At 44.9% G+C, this 22364-nt stretch overlaps 1 protein-coding gene across 2 annotated transcripts in view; it reads right to left on the bottom strand.

Moving 5' to 3' along the window:
• The window catches only part of LUZP1 (leucine zipper protein 1), a 70471-nt gene extending 49977 nt beyond the window's left edge, over nucleotides 1-20494 (bottom strand). Inside the window, exon 1 of one of the 2 annotated variants that reach the window (XM_083626869.1) lies at nucleotides 20378-20494. The gene's annotated coding sequence lies outside the window, so the exon portion shown is untranslated. Of the gene's footprint in view, nucleotides 1-14669; nucleotides 15444-20377 lie in introns of those variants that run through there. The other variant, XM_083626867.1, reaches the window with a different exon arrangement.
• Nucleotides 20495-22364: the final 1870 nt, after the last annotated feature.

Here is a 22364-nt window from a genome sequence, read left to right as displayed (position 1 = left end):
GCAGGTTCATATGTCAAAAAAATGAATTTAGAAAGAACCTTAGGAAGAACTTCCTGAAAGTACAACCTGTTTGACAGTGGAACAGACTGGCTCAGGAAGCGATGGGCTTTCCCTCATTAGAGGTTTTTAAGCAGAGGCAAGGGTGTTGAAGTAGCAATTTCCTGCATCAGAATGGAGCTGGTCTAGATGATCTGTGAGGTCCCTTCCAACTCTATGGTTTCGTAAGTTCTACCATATAACACTTCCGTTTGGGCCCAATTCACAAAAGCCTTCCCACCCTCCATGTTCTGTCTACATACAGTAAGGTGTAGAAATGAATTTGGGCTCATATCCAACTTCCCCTCCCACAGAACATATGTGTTAGAGCCACATGTGAGGTCACAGGCGTCACTCATGAGATCCAGCAACCCCTTTAATAAACACCATGAACTGATCCAGCTGCCACAAGATGGAATAATGAAATCAACCTGCAGCCCCATCCCTAAAATTCAATCACAGTCTCCAACAAAAAAAATATCATTACCAGACCTCATGATTAAAGCAAGCGGGTCCAACAAGGTGATGAAACGAATCTCAAACGAACCATAGTCATTTTGTTTCTTCAATTCACAAATTTTTAGATCCATTTGCTGGCAAGATTCTTCAGGGCCAAATCAATGAGTGCTATTCAATGTCAGTGTTACGCAGCACAGACCCAATTAAATTAATAAAGGTAAAGGACCCCTGACAGTTAAGTCCACTTGCAAACGACTCTGGGGTTGGGGTGCTCATCTCGCTTTACTGGCCAAGGGAGCCGACGTTTGTCCACTGACAGTTTTTCCAGGTCATGTGGCCAGCATGACTAAGCCACTTCTGGCAAAACCAGAGCAGCGCATGGAAACACCGTTTACCTTCCTGCCGGAGTGGTACCTATTTATCTACTTGCACTTTGACGTGCTTTCAAACTGCTAGGTTGGCAGGAGCTGGGAATGAGCAAAGGGAGCTCACCCTGTCGCGGGATTCAAACCACCGACCTTCCTATCGGCAAGCCCTAGGCTCAGTGATTTAGACCACAGTGCCACCCGCGTCCCCGCTAATGAAATTAATAGACATGACTAATTTAGGTTCATTAATCTCTATGGGCCTACGCTGAGTAGGCCTTAGCTGAATGCAACCCAATGTTTTCGACATTCAAAAATATTCCAGAATAAGATTATGCAAGTAATGCAATGTGTCTACAGCCTGTGGACATACCCCATTAATCAAGATGGAAGCTCTAGGTATGTAATTTAATAACTCTCTAAACTCTCAATTATTCTGTTGGCAAAGACAGCCCCATACAATTGTTCCAGTAAGACTGACTTCCAAGTGAGTGTGCTTAAGATCCCAGCTGTAAGGCACCAACCAGATCTTTTCTCTTACACACTGGGCTGATCTGCCCTTCCACCTTCCCATCACTGCAGGCAGCCAAGCCCTGGAAAAATCCCAAGCATGCCTGGGAGCTAGAGAGTGGAGTCACAGAACCACCACCAACACTTCCCCATTCCTGGCTGAGATGTTTTGCAACTGGTTGAACCAGTCACAACAGCCCCCAGCCTAAGAATAGGGTGCTGCAAGCCTGCAGCTCATGGAATTTTGCTTTCCTGGCCACAAGGCCACAACTCAGTGGTAAAAAGCATGCTTTGCATACAGAAGGTCCGAGATTTGGTCCTTTGCTTCCACGGTCAAAAGGATCGATGATGTGGAAGACCTCTTTTTGCCTCGGAACTTGGGAGAGCCACTGCCAGACAGATAATACTGGCCAATATGGACAAATAATCTGACCTGGTATAAGGCAGCTGCTTATGTTTCTAAGTGTTGCTAGAAGAAGCCAGGCCACGCAGCCTCTGGATCCAAGATACAGCTGGGTTTAACTGGTGAAAGGGGCATCTGCACAGGACCTTTCAGTGCTGTGTGGTGCAACAAAGCCATGCATTAGAGCCTGAGACTCTCATTTGACGAACCATAGTTAAGATTGAAAACCGTTTTTTGGAATTAAGAGGCACAAAAAAACCTGCTTAATCGAAAACATAATGTGCAACTGGCTTGTTTCCACAAACCGTAGTTAAATTAAACCACAAGGTTCTTGGTAATTTTATCAGGTGTCCCTCAATGACAACATCAGAAACAGCCAACAAGCTTGAAAGTGAGCCCTAAAACTCTTCTGCGCTATGCAAGGGTTCATTGGCAGAAACACCAATGCAGAATGTGCCACTGAAGATGCTAAGTTCTTCTTTCTTGAAGGAAAGAAAATGCTGCCACCCCCAGCACCATCTGTCCACAGATCCTTAAGGAACTAATTCCAGAGGTCTAGCCAGGTGAGTCTGTTACAGCAAACATTAAGAGACACTTGTGGCACTTTAAATACAACAAATGTGTTAAGTCTTCAAGGTGGCACAAGACTCTTTACGTGCATTTCCTTAGGTAAATCCATCTCCCAACACAACTCAACCATGTGTGTTTGTGTACACGAAAGAGAGACTTCTATCTACACCTATCACAATTGTGACCACTTCGCTAGGGAAGAGGGATGGAGAAATGAAGTGATGAAAATCTGATCCTCGAACGGCCTAGGAACTACACACTTTAAAAGCTCATCCGAGTTTCTTCAATCTGATTTAAAAGCTCCTTCAGCAGAACATCTAAAATTTTTTACCAAAGGCAGAGGGATGAAATTTGAACACGTTCCTTATTATAATCACAAAGACCTTTGTGAATATCCAGGTAATAATAATAATAATAATAATAATAATAATAATAATAATAATAATATATTTATACCCCACCCATCTGGCTGGGTTTCCCCAGCCACTCTGGGTGGCTTCCAACAAAATATTAAAACACAATGGTCTATTAAACATTAAAAGCTTCCCTAAACAGGGCTGCCTTCAGATGTCTTCTAAAAGTCTGGTAGTTTTCTTTGACATCTGGTGGGAGGGCGTTCCACAGGGAGGGTGCCACTACCGAGAAGGCCCTCTGCCTCTGCCTGGTTCCCTGTAGCTTGGCCTCTCGCAGCGAGGGAACCGCCAGAAGGCCCTCTGCACTGGACCTCAGTGTCCAGGCAGAACGATGGGGATGGAGACGCTCCTTCAGGTTCAGAAACAGGATACTGGTGAATACTGATGAACAACATACAAAAGAAGGGATATTGGTATTGCCCTTGTGTCCCAGTTGTGGGCTTTCTGGAGGCACCTGGCTGGCCATTCTGGGGTGTGGGCTCCTGGACAGGACATTGGTCCAATCCAGCAGGGCTATTCTTATATTTACTAACAGAGCACTCAAGACCCGCTTCTGGCTGGGTGCCTGGATTGCTCTCATCCCTGCAAGCCACCGTCAGCCTCCTGCTGCCCACCACTTGAAAACTGTCATAAACTCCCCATTCCAACCAAGCATGCAAGCAGAAGTGCCTCAGGAAAGCCCTAAAATGGGGCTTTTCAGGGGTGGGCTGAGCCAGCCCCATTCCCATCATATGACTGCATTGTGCAACAGCTTCAGTCTGGCACAATAATCTGCCTGCCCACCACTGTCTTCTACCCCAGCCACTGTGCATGGAAGACGTGCAGATGCCGCCATGACTCCATCAAGCTTTGCTGGCCTGAAGTGGTGTGGAAAGGAGTTAGGATTGTTTCCTAATAACTCAATGGGACACTTCCAAAAAGAGATGTTTGGAATCAAGCTATAAAAGAAAGAGTGCTAATAATGTTGTCGTTTATTTGTGTGTTTGCAATATTTCCTGCTAGATGGATCTTTTAGTCTGATCAAGCAGGACTCTTCATTGAGTTCTTCCATGGTGAAGATGCCTATAATCCACATTGCACAGTAGCTAGTTGTACGGGTGCCATGTCAATGTTGTTTTCCATTATCCTCTCTTCCACGCCGATTTTATTTTGTGGGGTTAAACCATGATGATTATTTTCTTAGTATTTGGAACGCACAATACCTGGAACCTTTGTTACTTCAGCCAGCAAGACTGGACTTGTCCACTCTTATTCATGCAGATTGCTAAATACGTGAAGTCAGCTCAGGATGAGTTTGCAAGACGCTGAACAAGCTGCCTGCCCCTGATGTGAAGATTAATGAAATAGATAGATTTCCACGTTGCATGACTGTTCACCCCTTAGGTCACGGCAGAGCAAGAAGCCCAGCCAATTAGAAGAGACCCCCTCCAAAAAACCCCCAATGAAGTTCAAATATCCCTTGTTACCCAATGCATGAACTACATGCTTGAAGTTCCCAGTTCAAATCTCATTAATGCAACCACTTAGGCAAATCCAATCCCTCGCTTAAGAATCTTCAGTCCCTGGAGTGAGCAGATGAAAAGCCACTGGGAAATGGATCATAGTGCAATAGTAGATCATTTGCTTTGAATGCAGAAGGTTTCAGGTTCAACCTCTCCAAGGATGACTGGGAAAGATGCCCTGGAGAACCCTTGCAGTCCATTTTCCTTCAACCTCAGTGGTGTTTACCAATCTCTCTCTCTCTCTCTCTCTCTCTCTCTCTCTCTCTCTCTCTCTGTGTGTGTGTGTGTGTGTGTGTGTGTGTGTACTATATATTTTGGAACTTTGCCCACTGTCTTTGAGTACCTCTTAAGATATTGTAACCAAATTATGTATGATGGTACCTGCTTCAAGGAGCAGGTTTTCCTATGTTTGGAAACAACGGGATGCTGTCTAAACCAGGGGTTGGCAAGGTTTACCTTTCCTGGGCAGGTTCACTCCAGCGGAGATCCCTCTGTGGACTCGCTGAGCGGGCGGCTCGGTTCGGGGGCGGCTCATGGGCCAGTTAAACAACTCCCGTGGTCCGCTTGTGGCCCATGGGCCTTAGGTTGCTGACTCCTGGTCTAAACCAAGACAGTGGACTGAATCTTTCAAAACGGCACTGATTTTTAACCATTGATTTCAAAACTGCACTGATTTCTTCGGCTTCGTAGAATTCCTAAGTAACACCAGGTATGAGGCTATGTGAAACGTGGGATAACCCTTTATTTCAAAACTGATAGAAGCTAGAGGGATGAGAGGTGGGAGTGCAGAGACTTGTTGTATGGAGAAAGAATAAAAGTTTTCACTCTTTCCTTGCACTTTTTTTTTTTTGTATGTACCATTATTCAGCCCTGAAGTCAAGATCCTTATGTGGCACTGGCACAAGCAGACTTGACAACTGACAAATGTCATATGGCAGAAGCTTTCATGGTCCAATCATGTCATCAGATGAAGTCTGAGCAACACAGAGTACAGGGCCTTAAGTGAAACTTGGGATAACACTCCATACATCTGATGAAGTGGTCGGTCGTCCCTGAAAGCTACTGACCAAGTTCAGGCATGTTCATGGGACTCAGAATTGAAGCAAAAGTATCTCGTAAGTGGTGGTCCTTGGAGGCATCAAGCCGAAGGAGGAAAAAAGCTGATAACTCTACTCTCCCCTGCAAATGGCCTGAGGCTTTTTCCTGGAATACCTGGGAGCAGAAGGGATTGCCACCTTTTTAAAAACCAGCCCTATGAGTTTAGCAGCAGCAGCAGCCGCCTGATATGCAAAAACTAAGCTGCTGAAACTATGCTCCTAGTCTAAAGAGTGAATCCTCTTGAACACAGTGGGACTAAGATTAAGGTTTTTTCCCATGCCACAAATAGCTTTGCTTGTTTAATTTCCACATGTCAGGCTGCTGTTAAATGTAGAGGAGTGGGACCAATAGGAAAAAAAATGGCAAGGGGTTGGGAATGGTCACACCTACTTCTGGCTCTGCCTATTGCAGTCCCAGGTTCCCCCTACAATTTTTTGCCTACCTTCCTCTCCACCAGGATCAATGGGGACCAGCCGCCACTGACATCTACATTTGCTGAACTTTCCCATTTAAAAGGCGCAAGAGCCTTGTCCTCTTTTGCAGCAAGCCGCCCTATCCCTTGTGGGTATTTTGTTGAACAATAAAGATCTGTCTTTTTAGAAGGGCATTTGTTTTCGTAGCCAGCTGATAAGGTTTTATGTTGTTGGGATGAGGTGCTAATATAGTTATTTTATTTTCTGCTGCCGCCGCCGTTATCCTTTTATCAGTTGTGTTTTATCTCACGGTTTCACGTTGCTTAGCCTTTGTAACTAAGCTTTCCTCCCCCAAAGAATCCTGGGAAGAATAGGTTGCCAACGGCGCTGAGAGTTGTGGGGAGACCCCGCCCCCATTCACCTCAGAGTGACGATTCCCAGAGTTCCCTGGGAAGTTGGATTGACTGTTAAACCACTCTGAGAACTGTAGTTTTGTGAAGGACTAACTAACTGTCAGCACCCTTAACAAACTACAGATCCCAGAACTATTTTGAAGCATTCATAACTGTTTAAAATGGTATGATACTGCTTTAAATGTGCAGTCCAGATGGGGCTCAAATTAGTTAACTCAAGTTTTGTTTGATTTCAATAGGAATGAAGTTCAACTAATTTAGCCACCTTGAATTGTTTTTCTAGGCAAAGCAGGGTATAAATCCTGTAGAAATATTGGGATCAATGAGACTTAGTCCCAGGGAAGTAAGTATAAAACTGCAGCCTTAATTAAATAATGAAAGAAAAGTAATGTGTGCCTACTATTATTACAGTAGAGTCGTATATTCTCAGATTTCTTGCCAAAAAACCCAAGAAGTTTAAGCAATTCTTCAGAACTACATCTCAAAGCGTCCATGTCGCAAACCAAAAAATTCAATGACTGACATTTAATCGCAGATGGAAGAGAAAATGAATAATGGGGTAACTCATATAGCCTTTATGATTAGATAATTTCAAGATAACTACCATTTCAGAACTGCTGGGTGGATTAATTTAGTCATTGTTGTCCACACTACGGCATAGATTCCTCTTCTCTTCAAATTCGCTTTTAAAATGTGGACTTCATTTTCCATAGTGACAAGGCATGATCCTTTAGCGAACAAAAGAGGGAGCTGCAATAAAATGTTGCCGTGTGAAGGCCTGTTCACTCTTCTAGTCAGCCTGAAATGCTCCACGATATTTCCATTTCCCCACCACCAGCAATCCAGTCCTAGGATATTGGTTCACAGCTACCGAGCATGTTCAGTCATCACTGGGCTTTTGGGGTGATTTCCCCCCCTCCTCACAATGTCCCCCCAAGAGCTTAAAAAAACAACCACTTCTACAACCATATACAGTGGTACCTCAGGTTACGTACTTAATTCGTTCCGGAGGTCCGTATTTAACCTGAAACTGTTCTTAACCTGAAGCACCACTTTAGCTAATGGGGCCTCCTGCTGCTGCCGTGCAGCCGGAGCACGATTTCTGTTCTCATCCTGAAGCAAAGTTCTTAACCTGAAGCACTATTTCTGGGTTAGCGGAGTCTGTAACCTGAAGCGTATGTAACCTGAGGTACCACTGTACATTCCTCTTGTGCCCGGATGGTGACATTTTCCCCTACATAAACATGCTTCCCTACATAAGCATCGGCACTCACAACTGGGCATTGGAAACAGGACAAATGGAACAGATAATTTCAAGACGATTACCAGTTCAGAACAAAATGAGTGGATTTTCCTTGCCTACATAATTGTGCAGCTTTGTCCTTATCCTACCCCCAATAAATTTCATGTCCAGTATCTATAAGAAGTGTCTCTTCTGTGATCACTTCAAGTGCTTTGGAAAGGTTTTCCAAACACGTGACAGCTATCCCAACAAAAGCGGTTGTTAAATTTCAGTTTCTGTTTTCCTTGATTCCTACAGTTAAGATTTTTTTATTATTATTCTTGAATGGGCCTGTTAACTTATGGACACACATACACACCCAGTTCCAATCATCCTATCACTAGCAGCTACATATTTCTGTTGTCTGGTGGAGATCAACTGAGGAATTACTTTTCCATTCCTTTCTCTAATCCTAAAGCATACCCTTGTTCTCTTCTGGTCCTTGTTTTCGCTATTTCCCACCAATCTACTTGCCTCCACACCTTGCAAAACAGTTGGCTTTATCTTCATAGCACAGGTGGGCTGGGATCAAGCTTTTGTTTCTTGACTTAGGAAAGGCTTATTGCAAGAAAGTTTGAAAAGCCCAGGTATAACTGGTTGCTGTCCTACAACCTTCAAAGAAGAAAAAATTCGGAATAGCTATGGAAACATCTTGTTACTCAATCATCCTCCCTTATGGTGAACAGTTCAGCCGATTTTCGGCCAATGTCAAGATCCCTACATAGATGCTCAATCAAGCACTTCAGAAGCTTTTCATCTAGACCCCAACACACACCCCATCCTCATCATCACTATGAATAGCTATACCAGCTTTGGGGCAAAGGCTTTTAGTCATTATGGACCTCAGCTGGCCAATATTCTTTACCCCCTCCTCCCAACTGCTGATAGCCAAAGCATCTGATGCTGAGCCCTTACATTTTCCATGCATCTGAGATGCTCACTTTCATTTGCTTCTGCTCACACACAGGAAGCAGCAGCTAAACGGACAAGGGAGGCCTTTGCCCAAAACTATCCACACCAGGACCAAAGGGGTTAAAAGAGCCCTTTGCCCATGTCTCAGCTTGTATAGGACCCAATTCAGCAAGTGAAGCCAACTGAAAGGGGCTGTGGACTCAAAATGAAGTGACTGCCAGTTCCCTGTTGAACGTACGGAGCTAGGGTAGCCAACACGGTCTCCTCTCCCCCCAATCCAATGTTTGGACTACAACTCCCATCAGCCCCAGCCACCATGGAACGGTGGAAATTGTAGTCCAAAACAGCTTGAGGGCACCACGTTGGCCACCCGCTTGCACACAGCAATCAATGCAAATAAAAAAGTGAAAAGAACTACAGGAATCTGGAGCCTGCCTTATGTTCCTGCCTCCGTACAGAAGTATTCAAACAAAAACCAAAAACATGTTCCTTTGTTTCATCTTCTACCAGCCACTGCTAGTGGCCTTCAGTATTTGCTCAACTAAAAATATGATATACAGTGGTACCTCAGGTTAAGTACTTAATTCGTTCCGGAGGTCCGTACTTAACCTGAAACTGTTCTTAACCTAAAGCACCACTTTAGCTAATGGGGCCTCCCGCTGCCACCGCGCTGCTGGAGCGCAATTTCTGTTCTCATCCTGAAGCAAAGTTCTTAACCTGAAGCACTATTTCTGGGTTAGCAGAGTCTGTAACCTGAAGCGTATGTAACCTGAAGCATATGTAACCCGAGGTACCACTGTATGGAACAGATAAATTCAAGATGACAGTTGATGGCCAGCTAAGGAACACACACATTTTGGGAATCCACCCTTAACCAATGTGCCCATATGTATTGGCAAACACTACCTGTAGGGACTAGCTGCAGGGGTAGCACCGGGGGGGGGGGCAGCCCCCAATATTTAGTTGCCTAGAGCACAAATGGTACACACATACAGAGACGCTTATGATTAGGACCAACATTGCTTTTTTAGAAGTCTTGCCACACCTTTCATATACCAGTTCCTGCTTTCAAAGAGGCTGCCTTATATCGAATCAAACTATTGGTATCATCTACTTCAGTGCTGTCTACACGGACTGGCAGCAGCTCTCTAGGGTCTCAGGCGGACATTTCTTCCCACCCTACCTGGAAAATATGAGGTTTGAACCTGGGACCTTTCACATGCAAATTACATGTACTACTACTGACCTACAACCCTTCCCTATCATCCCTTGCAGCCTGAAGGCAGAATGTGTTGCATGAGAATGGGGGAAACACCTAACAACTTTCAGTCTCACAACTGAAATGCGCATGTACGAAAATGATAAAACAAGCAACCAGTTTATGTGGTCCTTAAAATGAGAAGACCCACAATCATTCCTTGCTTAATATGTGCATGTTCCTCATTTTGTATTACCAGAAAACAGGCACAGAGAACACACAGAACATATGAAGCTGCCTTATACAATGTCAGATTATTTATCTACTGTTGCCTACTCAACTGGCAGCAGCTCTCCAAAGCCTCAGACCAGTGGTGAAGAATGTGTGGCCTCCTAGATGTTGCCAAACTACAACTCCCATCACTCCTGGCCACTGACCATAGTGGGCTGGGCTGATAGCAGTTGCAGTCCAACAACAAATGGAGAGCCAGATGTGACCCACCACTGCTTTATGCCATCAGTTCCATAGAAACATAGGAAGCTGCCTTATATCATATCCGAAACCAGTGTTAGAAACTGGGATAGAAAAGCTAGGAGCCAAAGGCTCCTGCAACCTAGCTTGTGGGCGCCAAAACAGAATCTCTTGTCGCCATTTTTTAGAACAGGGTAGGCAAGACTTTTTATTTATTATTTTGATAAGCATGAACTAATATGCAATTCACATAAGAGACACATTGTTAATATCACATTTTTATCAGAAATCATAAATGCATGTTTAATTTGGTGTTTACAATAAAGATATTGGTACCATACTTCGGTTTTCAAAACAGTCTACAGTCGTACCTTGGTTCTCGAACAGAATCCGTTCCGGAAGTCCGTTCGACTTCCGAAAACATTTGAAAACCCAAGGCGCAGCTTCCGATTGGCTGCAGGAGCCTCCTGCACACAATCGGAAGCTGCGGAAGCCCCATCGGATGTCCGGCTTCCAAAAAATGTTCACAAACCGGAACACTCACTTCCGGGTTTGCGGCGTTCAGGAGCCAATATGTTCAAGTCACATGATGTTCAAGAACCAAGGTACGACTGTACTCTTTATTGTTAAACTCCTTAACATAGTGTCTATCTTTAACATATTCTTTGAGGCTTCAAAGCACTTACATTTCAGTAATCCTTGAGTGTCAGCCGGGCGCAAAAAAAAACGGCACCCAGACTTGTTGAGGTGCCCACAAATAGAGAATCTTTAGGTGCAAAATGCGCCTGGCGCCCTGCTAATTTCGAACCTTGCATCAGACCTCTGATCCATCTAGCTCAGTACTGTCTACACTGACTGGCAGCAGCTCTTCAAGGTTTGAAGGTTTCCTACCTGTAGATACCTAGGTTGAACCTGGGGCCTTCCGCATTCAAAGCAGATGCCAAGACCACCGACCTACAGCCCAGCCCCACAAGCCTGCCTCTTTCATCCACTGCAAGAGATATCCTTAAGGTCAAAATCCCCACCTTGCAACACCCATTTATTTGTTTTGACTCCAACACTAACCAACGATAATAAAGAAAAGGTCTCTTATGTGACAAGTACCTGTCTTTCAAATAAGTGCAGGGTTCTAGCTATGAGAGTGAGGGGGTGCAAGTCTGGGAGGCATCTCCCCACCCCAGCCACCCCCAGCCTTGCCTACGGCTTGCTGAGTACCTGTAGTTTACTCCTGTGGCCCTGAATGAGAAACCAGATGCAATTAATAATTAAGGAAAGCAGAAACCCTTGGCCTGCTTTTGCTTGCAGACAATAGCCCGGCCACAGCCAAAAGTGCTAAATTCCATTGCTCTTTAGTGAAAACAAATGCCATGTTTCCTCTCGGAGTAATGAGTCGTCAGTCGGCTCGCTCGTCAGCCCTGAATGAGCAAAAATGGACTTACAAGGCAATAAACATTGCTTAGCTTCACACCCAGAATCTGCCCCTGTGTGCGAAGGAAAGATGGTTTCATTTTAGAAGAAGCTGGAGAAGAAGAAAAATTCCTCGGAGTAAATTGAGCAAAAGCATCTCTACCCTGGGGGTGAAGTCTGATTAAAATAAGTCTTTTTGACGCAGAACAATTCTCGGCTCTCTACTACATTTAAAGATTCCCTGCTCTGCCAGGCCACAAGAAGATTTGCTCTCTCTTTCACGCCAGACCTATTTTCTTACATTTATATTTCACCTTTCCTCCAAGGGGCTCTAAGTGGTGAGTAAAAATATAATAATAATAATTTATTATTTATACCCCACCCATCTGGCTGGGTTTCCCCAGCCACTCTGGGCGGCTTCCAACAAAATATTAAAATACAATAGACTGTCAAACATTAAAAGCTTCCCTAAACAGGGCTGCCTTCAGATACCCCCCTCCCCATTTTCTCCTCAAAACAACATTGCACAGGAAGGTAGGCTGAGAGACAGTGGACTCGCCCAAGGTTACCCCATGAGCTTCACGTTCGAGTAGCGATTTTGACTCCTTGTCTCCTAGATTCTAGTCCATCACTGTAACCACTACACAACACTGCCAACCAAGCAAAGCAAAGACACACACCCAGACATATCCCTACAACTGACAGTGCCTTGCCTAACCAACATTTTCCAGTGCTTTTCCTTACTCCAAAGTACTCTCCTCCTCTGGAGTAGTCCAGCTTCTGTGTTGATCCATTTTTGTTTAAATGGAGGTTGCTTGGAACTGTATCTGAGAGCAAAGAAAACCAGGACTCCTCACATGTTATTCTGTGTTTGTTTGTTTATCTTAAACCTTAGAGCAAAAGCTGCAGTCACCAAGGCTGGGGCAAGGAGCAACAGGTCTCCTCCACCATTTTCACCCAAATCCTTTCCATAATTGGTGAAGGGAAAGGTTCAACTCAAGTAGGTGAAGACAAAGTTTGCAGCCCCCACTCAGAGTTTGGCAAGATGTAGCAAAGAAGAGTGGGGAACCTTGGACCTTCAGTTATAGTGAGGCTCCAGCTCCCATCAACTCCAGCCAACATGGCCAGTGGTTGAGGATGATGGGAGCTGTAAAACAACAACATCTGGAGGAACACAGGCTCCCCACCCATTGACTAAGAACCTTGAGTGGCATTTCTACCACGGGCAGTGTTGCATAGTGGTTAGACTCTAGCTGTTAATGGTGTCAGACTGATCCTGAGTTTGAATCCCTGCTCAACCCGTGAAGCTTGTGACATGACTGTGCCATGACTGTGCGACATTTGCTTTCTTCCACTCTAACCAACTTCACAGGATTGTCATAAGGATAAAAGAGTGGGGAAGAGCCGTGTGCCCTGAACTGCTTGGAAGAAAGGTGGGATAGAAACACAGCAGTGCAGAACTACAGAAATATAATCCAGATGAAAAAAGTGATTCAAAGCCACACTAGCGCTAGCAATGACAAGCCTACCACAGGGAAATCCATCTCTCAAATTCTTAGGCACACAGGCCTGATTGCAAGAGTCCAAACACAATTCAGACAATAAGATTTAGCATCCTCCTTGTAGCCCATGCTACATTGCAACCTTTTTTCTAGCTCAGCTTCCCTGTACTTTTAACAACTGCATAACAGGCAGAAATTCTACACATGCAGCTTTTGCTGGCACATATATGCATTCAATGAGGGAAGCCATATCTGCTGAATGTCTATCGCAACCCTGTGAAAGGCACCAACAGAAAATAGAAAAGGTGGTGGCAACCATAATGTTATTCCACCCGCACAAATGTTCAACAAACCTGTGAAGTATGAAACACAATTACTCTCCTTTTCAGGCCTGGGAAAGTTTGTCCAAGACAAAGGGACTTTTCCAAGGGTACTCAGGAAGTCGATAGCAGAATCACAATATGAGGCAGAAGTTTTTTTCCAGCAGCTTTGTTCAAATGAGAAGCAACACCCCAAAAGGGTACTTCCTCTGAACCATATTCACCGGATTGCAATGAGGACCTGCTCTAAGCTTAGTACATTCAGGATTGCAGCCTTGCGGCCCAATCCTATGCATGTTTATTGAATTCAATGGGGCTACATCATGGTGTGCTGTGATGGTGGGGAGATCCAGGTTTATATCCTGCTCTGCCTCGCAGTTTACTGGGTGATCACATGCGCACACACACACAGTCTCAGTCCAACCTACCTCACAGGGTTGTTGTGTAGATAAAAAAGTGAAGGAGCCATGTCCATTCCAACTCAACAATTACATATTCTTTTCTTTAGAGAATGGGAATAATAACAATGATACAAATCTAATCCAACAAGAAGTCTTAAGAAGATGCAACTGAAGCCAATCCCTGCGGCTGTGTAACCCTAAATATCCTTCTAGAGTTAAGCTTCACTGAAATCAGTCGGGTTTACTTCCGAGTAAACCCGCTTACGGTTATGCCACCAAAATGAAAAATCCGATGCGCACCTCCTTGCTCGCAACTCCCACTGCGTGACATTTACTTCTGAGTAAAGCATGGCTAGGATCGGGCCGGAAGCCGATCCCTTTCGCCTGCGCTTGCATCCTTGGGAACGGTGCACCATCCCCGACTCTTACCGCCGAGCCGTTTTTCCTACGAAGCATTTCCTCTGCAGGAAAGGGCCCGGCCTCTCCTAGAGACACCCGGGCAGAAACTTGGATGCTTGGGAAGTTCCCAGAGCGAGCGAACGAGAGAGAGATCCTCTCTCTCTCTCTATCCCAAGCTAAGATTTCAGGGGCAAAAACTCGAAACATAACAAAAAAAGAAGAAAATAAGTAGTCATCCTTTTTTTTAAAAAAAAAAAGATGAAAAAGAACCCAGCCACAGGAAACCCTCCCAGTTTCCAGTCGCTAATTAGTTTTTTTAAGGGTCTGTCTACACACACTGGCAACTTGAACAAAGCGGATGCCTTGAATTCCTTCCCAGCCCCAGCTTGGTTTTGGCAGCGCTCTTGGAGCCCAGAAATCAGCCCAGGAGGAGGAGGAGGAGGAGGCGGAAAGGGGCGATCGGGAGGCAGGGAGGAAGAGCCCCCCGCAACTTCCCCTCCTGCCCTGACCCCCAAAGCGCACCCCGATCCCACCCTGACCCAACTCACACATAGCAACCCCCCACCAAAATAAATAAATAAATCCCCTCGCCTACCTCCTTCTTCTCCCCGCCGAATCCGCCACCTTTTTCCTTCCCCTAAGGAACTTAGCCGGGAATCGAAGGATCCAAGTCCGCCAAGGACTTTCTGGAGGAGCGGCGAAGGCGGCAGCCCCGCCACCAACCAGCAGCAATTGCAGTTGCAGCAGCTGCAGTCCGGGGTTTCGTCGCCTCAGGCTGCGGCAGCGGAGACCGCCGGGGCTCCCCACTCCGCGATGCGCGGCGGCGGCGGCCCGCTTGGATCCGGCCCGCTCGCAGGGCTGCAGTGCTTGGGGCTCCTCCTGACAATGAGAGGCGGGGAGCAGCGGCAGCAGCAGCCCCTGCTGGCGGGCGGCCCTGACGTCAGGAGGAAGGAGAAGGGTGGCGAAGGAGGAGGAGGAGAAAAGGAGGGCCTGGCCGCTCGCCTCGCCTCCGCAGACTTTCCCCCAGCCGCCTTCTCTTGCTTCCCTCGCCCGCCAAAGTAGGGCCTGGCGAAGGGCCGCCTCGCGCGCCGCATTCGAGCCAGGACGGTCCCGCGCAGAAGCGTGGTCGTGAGGAGGGTTGCCCTCCTCCCCGTGTCAGCGCCACGCGCGGACCGCGGTTCCTTAAAAGGCAACGCTTTTCCTCCTCCTCTGAGGAAGGTTTCGCGCGTTCCATTTGCTGCCTTTCCTTTCCTAAGCCCGCCTTTCCCCCCCACTCCCTCGGCGTTGCTTTTTTCTTGCTCCTTTCCCTTCCTCGCGCGTTTGTCCTCAGAGCAACCCTGTGAGGTAGGTTAGGGTGAGCGAGACTTAGCCGCAAAGTCACGCAAGCGAGCGGGGGGCGGGGGTACGTTCAGCTCAGGGCTCTTTACTCCGGGGACGCGGGTCGTCTGGATCTCCAGGTGTGGGTGGTTTTCCCATCATCCCTGACCATGGATTGGCCGGTGCTGATGGGAATTGGAGTCCAAAGGACACCTGGTTCCTCATCTGCACCCTGCTCTTCAACCAGCAGTGTGGGCACTAAAATAAATTGGTACGGCGTTATCTATCACCACTGTGGCAGGTGGGTGGCACGTGCTGGCTACACTCACAGCCAGTGGCGTAGCGTGGGGGGTGCAGGGGGGGGCCGGCCGCACCGGGCGCAACATCTGGGGTTAGGGCAAATCCATGGGTTAGGGGGCGCAAATCCACAGGTTAGGGGGCGCAAATTACTTGCCTTGCCCCGGGTGCTGACAACCCACGCTACGCCACTGCTCACAGCTGCAATATCTGGGACTGTGGCTATTTCAGATCAACCCACTGAGCTTACAAGAGTAGCAAAAAGTATTTTTTTATAAAGAGAGACACCTTTGATTAAACCTCCCCCCCCTTTCTTTTCATACATCAGAAAAGCAAAACAAAACAAAAATTTTCTTCCAGTAGCACCTTAAAGACCAACTAAGTTAGTTCTTGGTATGAGCTTTCGTGTGCATGCACACTTCTTCAGATACCTGAAGAAGTGTGGATGCACACGAAAGCTCATACCAAGAACTAACTTAGTTGGTCTTTAAGGTGCTACTGGAAGAAAAAAATTTTTTTTGTTTTGACTATGGCAGACCAACACGGCTACCTATCTGTAATCAGAAAAGCAGATAGCAAATTTCTCCCACCGGTTTTGCAAACCTGTCTCTGGAGAGCCTATATCGACCCATGAATGCTCTAGGATTATGTAAAATAACATTATAATCTTAATGCTATGCTTATTTTTTTGTGGAGACTGTATTAAATTTGATTTAATAAATAAATGAGAAAAGGAGCAATTGTGAGATACAAGAGGCAGAGGCAGACAGTTCTATGCAAAGCGTTAGTACATACCAGCTAAGCACAGTGACCTTCGTTGTATTTGTTTTCCATGGGGGGGGGGACACACAACTTAATTTGGAACAGAGCCTACAAGAGCCTACCTTATAACCTATTTCTAATGTTGCCAGTCTTACCCCAAAGTCGAATTCTCCTACATCTTCCCAAAATTTTATACAGTATATGGAAATCATTCATTTGCCACACCTATCCTCACATCAAGATTGATACCTAAGACCACCAACCCTCTTTCTCCATCCTGCTGTGGTTTGTGCTAGCCTGCCTGGCACTGGCTTCCGAAACTGGCCATAACTTCTTTTCTTTAAATAACTTTAATAAAATGATAGAACAATTAGTCACAGAAAGGAAAGGAAATCCATATTAGGGCAAAACCTTTATAGGATGGCTGCAGGTCAAAATATACTCAACAATATTCACTGTTTGGATAGGTGATTATGGGGAGGTGGAAGGGAGGCAAGATAGAGCAGGGGTATTTGGGAAGGTACCATAGCTCAGTATCAGAGCACATGGTTTATGTGCAGGAAGTTTGAGGGTGTATCCCTGGCATTTCCAATTAGAAGGATCAAGCAGACCTCTGCCTGCTACGCTAAAGAGCTGCTGCGAGTCATAGTACATAGCATTGAGATAGATAGGACAAACAGTCTCATCAGTTAATTCATGTTACTTCATGTGGACTAGAGGCAAGATGCATGCATTACTTATTTGGAGATTTAACTGCTTAAAGACCCAAGAAAAGGGGCTGATAAAAAAAAACCTCCCCAAAAGAGAAAACACTGTTTTGCAAGTGGCAGATAACAGAAAGCAGATGTTGCCCCCATCAAATAGGAGCAATGTGCACATATGGGCCAGATTCACATTTTCTATCACTTGATTATTCAATCCTTGGGACTAAAATTTAGTACACATAAGAAATTCAGCAGCATTTTGGCAATTGAAAACAACATTAGCAATTGTTAGCATCTTCCATCTATTGTTTTTGAAATTCAGCTCTTAAGGGACACTTTAAAAAAACAAAAACCCTGCAACCTTGTGATTATTATTCCTTTTCCTGTTCATAGAAGGAAAGGGGTGGGAATCTTGCATAAGATTGTTGCTCTGACAATATACACTGCCCATGAGAGTACAGCTGCTCAAATGAGTAATTATTTGCAGAAGGGAGCAGCAAATTGATAGTCAGTGCAAGAAGTGAGTTTGCATAATTCTACTCTTCCCTCTACATCCTGATTTTTAGAATGTATGCTCCTTGGGACAGGGTCTTGTCCCTCTTGTAATTTGTAAAGCACCATCTATATGACATTTCTGAGTCCAATGGGACTTACACCCAGGTAAGCAGGTAAGCCCTGGATCTCAAGAATGTATTAATGCATTACACAAGGCAAGAGGTATACATTGGTTCTTAATACATTTCAAGGAGATGCTTATATCAACCTGTTTGACATAATGGTTGCCACTTTTACACAGATGTTACACACCATGTTGCACTAGTAATGTTTGGAAGGGTGAGACTGTGCGGGACAGGAAAAGATGTTATGGTTATTTCCATGCCAATGCTGTCTGTCGCCTGGGAGTTGAGGTACTGGAGTAGAAAGTTACAACTTCATTCATCTATCCCATGTGATCTCCCACTTTCAAGCATGACCTGTTTATTGCATATCTCAATCACACGCAAGCAGCTATCGTGCTATACCACAAATGGTGTAAGAATCAGTTCTCAGGATCCTTCCTGTCCTGTTGCAAGTTGATTTTTCTTAGGGTGGCAATAATTGCTGCTGTCATCATGCAGTTTCCTAGACAAGGGATCCAGCCCTGAGGTCTCTCCACTGCCTCTAGGGTCAGATCCTAAGTTGGCTGGCCAAATATCTTCTAATCATTTAGTTCTGGGGTGGGAAAGCTAGTGCCCTGTGGGTGATTTGAGGAGCAGACCTTCAGCACCTGCAGGTTCCCCACTCCCTGATTTAGTTAAATAAGTACATGCGGGTCAACTCCTGACGTCCAAGAATCATAGAAAAAAAACCAGTGACAAATTTCTAAACATGTAAAGTGTATCTTAGCTTGTATTTCTTTATTTGTTGATATTTTATTTTTAAAAAAAACAGTGACACACATCAATATATTGGAAACACAGGTGAGTACCTGAGACAACACCTAAAGCAGCCCAGGTGACTATATAGACACAAGTAAGCCCCAAGCTAAGATGGGGCCTAATATCAGCATCACAACATAAAAAAAAAGTGTCTGTCTTCCCCCACCCCACCAAAAAAGCCTTGTAGGACTGAACCCTATTGAAAGTGTTTAGAAACTTTTATCAAAATACAAGTTATATTTTAGTCTTGGATGCATGCAGTTCGACAATAGATCCTTCTTAAATTGGTACAGAATTTGTTATGCACACCACGATGCCATCATTTCCCAAATTGAGAGATACAGCACCAAGGAGACTTTTTACCAGAACTTTCCCATGTTCCCTTTCCCTATCATATATATATATATTCCTTTCATTTACCTTCCTTATCTCATTATAAAAGCTCACACCCTTCCACTCATGTACTGTAATAGCAGACATGAGAGGAGGAGGGGTGGGATGCAGAAGATAATACGTTAGGTTTGCAGAGTATTAGAACAATGGCTTTATTCAGCATTGACAGAAGAACGTTGCACTTGTCTTGATGCTTTGTAGTAGCTTTAGTTACATGTTAATAGAAGGTTAATAACAGTTAACAGCAAAAAAGGGGGACTAAAATTATGACATAGAGACTTAATTTGACACTTGTTCCCCCCCCCCCCAGCCCGGTATCCCCCATAGCACTGACTGCATGAACTAAGAAGGCATGTCAAAGAGGCAGCTATAATGTTTCTAGAGAAAGGGAGGCATTCAATAAAAGCAACGTCCTCCCATATGCAATTGTCCCATAAAATGTCCCAATTTTTATTTTATTTTTAAAAGAACCTATCCAGAAATACAGGTGGGACAGAAAAATGTATTTAAATATTAGCAAATCCAGATCTTTTTGTATGAACTGTCTTGATTTGCTATGTTGAGGTGCATTGTTCCATCCTTTGCTAATTCAGCATTATTATTAATTCTCTACTTCCCATTCTTGTATAAGCCATGCAACCCATTAGGTGTTTTAGACTGCATTCTCAGTCTGATAGAGGAAAAGATGCTTGAAATGAACCTAAGTATTAACTGGGGAAAAAACACAGCATATACTCCATAAGCTTCAATAATTTCAGTTACATCCATATTACACTGGGTGGATAAGCAATGCAAGGTAGTTTTCTACTAAACCATGCTTGCAGGGTGGGTGGAGTGTATTATTTTATGAAACCTCTGAGTTCTGAAAATCTCGTTGGCAAACCTGTGCAGATAACTTAAGCCATCAAATCCAAATGACTTTAGAGTAGTCCCACTGAAACTTACTTTGATATATACGAACTGAGGACTGCAGCCTTCTTCACTAGGGAGAATTGTTCCTAAGAGTGCAAACCTACCTGAAAGTAAATCCCATTGAAATCTGTGGGATTTACTCCCATGTAAATCAGGATATTATGGTGCAACACATAATCCTTGGGAGGCTTGCTACTGAGTTCGATTGCAGCCCTAGACTCCTAAAACCCATTCGCTTGGAAGCAATTCTCATTGGCGTGTCAGTCACATATAGCTCTAAGTGTGCTGAATCACAGGGTTCTAAATGGCTCATACAGTACTCTAATATCCTGCTCAGATTGCGCACACACACACACACTCGCTACCGTCTTATATTCATAGCATAATGCAGTACAAGAAAGCACAACAGAGAGAAACCACCGGATTTTACAAAAGCCTGTTTTCAACTTGGCAATAGGAAATAAATGGGGGCGGGGTGGGGGGAAAAGCCTCAATAATACCTGGAAGTAGGGTGAAGAAGTCTTGCTTCTAGTCATGCTGGGGCAGGCTGCTGCTGCTGCTGCTTTTGTGAAATGCGGCATTGCACAACGGATCCCAGCATGGAGGCACGGGTGCGCTGCTGCAGTGCAAAATCCTGCCAGCAATTACTTGGTTAAATCTCTGCTCTGCTTGCTGATTCCAAAGGCTCAGCATAATTTCTGAGGAAAGGAAAGACAGTCCCTTCTGACTGCTTTGCCAGCTTTTGGAATCCGGATAATCTTCAGAATGGGCAGGTTAGGAATGCACTCACAAAGCTGGGATAGGACAGCTCTTCTTGCCCTGAACTCTTCCCAAAGCATTCATGCTTCATCCGGAATGAGGAAATGTGCTAGCTCTGGCAAACAGGATGCTCTCCACCATTTGAGAAGCAATGCATCATCACACGCTCCCAATACTTGAAAAAGCAAGGAGCATTTCTCGATGACATATATGGTGGCGATGTTGCAATTTGGCTTCCTTTTGGCACCTCTGCTTTTTAGAGGATTCCTGGTTTTGAAAAATAACCATGATCCCATGGCAATTATGAGGAAGTGTGATCAGCATGAGGGCCGCATACAATTCTGGGCAGCATTCCAAGGGCCACATGCTATTGGCAGGCAGAGCCAGAGGCGAAAATGAGCAGAACAATGAATGCAAACGCAACCTTTGTACAGTAGGCTGGGATATTATCAAGCAGGAGGTATTATCCCGATTTAAGGACACATTCCAGCCAGGCAAAAACACTTGGGAGTGCAAAGCAAAGGGGTGTGGCCTGGGGAGAGGGTGTGGCCCGAAGGGCGTTCCAAGGACATGATAGAGAAGTGTAGAGAGCCGTATCTGTCCCCGCTGCCCTATGGATTCTATGCCTGTCTCTGGCTCAGTTTAAGGAAAACCTATTGTCGCATGATCTCTGGGACAGATAACATGCCAGTATAAAGCACCTTCATCCATGTTTGTGGCAGCTTGCCATCTATGCAAGTTGGTACATGGAGACATGTATGCTGGTGTGTGGAATTAAGTAATGAGGTTTGAAAATAGGGGAACCCAGCATGTTTACTGTTTATCCAAGTCCTTCCCAGCTTCATCAGACTACCCATAACCTCCCCTTCTCAGGATAGCAGAGCCCAGAATGTTAACAGAGAACTACTGGCAGACATTGTTCTCAACCTGCAAAAGATACCATGTGAGCAATTGCAGTTGGGAAAGATATACCCAAACCTATGGAAGTTGCAATTCTACCTCTACTAGTAAATCCCACCTTAAGAGTAATGGGATTGGGCTGGATGGTTCAAATCAGTTTGCATTTTATTTTTGCTTGGATAAAATGGTTGTGCGGCATTTATGATGGTTGACATGGACCGGGTAAGGTAAGCAGACAGAAAAGTACAGAGATGTGAAAGTATGTAAATAGCCGAATGACGTTCACATCTAGCAAAGCTCTCAGAAAATGTCTCATGTTGGATTGCTGATGTTTTGCAAAGTTGCGGGCCTCCAGCAGTTCTACATTCTCCTTACTTGGTTGTTGTTGTTGTTGTTTGCCCTGCCTTTTTCCTTGACAGGACTCAAGGCAGCTTACAACAGATAAAAACAAGAACCACTAAAAACATAGAAAAAAACCACCATTAAAAACAAACAAACATTAATAGAATGAAAACTATTTATATATATAGTATCTGTTTGAAACGTACAGATAATTACAATAAAAACTGCATGGCACCAGCCCTTTCATTAAAAGCAGTCAGTTTTCAAAGCCTGTTGGAGAAGAAGGTCCTCACCTGCCAGTGGAAGGACAAGGAGGGAGCCAGTCAAGCTTCTCCAGGTAGGGAGTTCCAGAGACTGGGAGCAGCCACTGAGAAGGCCCTTTCCCACCAAGTGGGCCTGTGTGGGTGATGGCACTTAGAGAAGTGTCTCCTCTGAAGATCTCAAAACTCCAGCGGGTTCTTATGAGGAAATATGATATTTAGGATA

The sequence above is a fragment of the Podarcis filfolensis genome (assembly GCF_964270895.1).
Source record: "Podarcis filfolensis genome assembly, chromosome: 8".
NCBI classification, from domain to species: domain Eukaryota; kingdom Metazoa; phylum Chordata; class Lepidosauria; order Squamata; family Lacertidae; genus Podarcis; species Podarcis filfolensis.
This window is presented reverse-complemented; position numbering and strand designations above follow the sequence as displayed.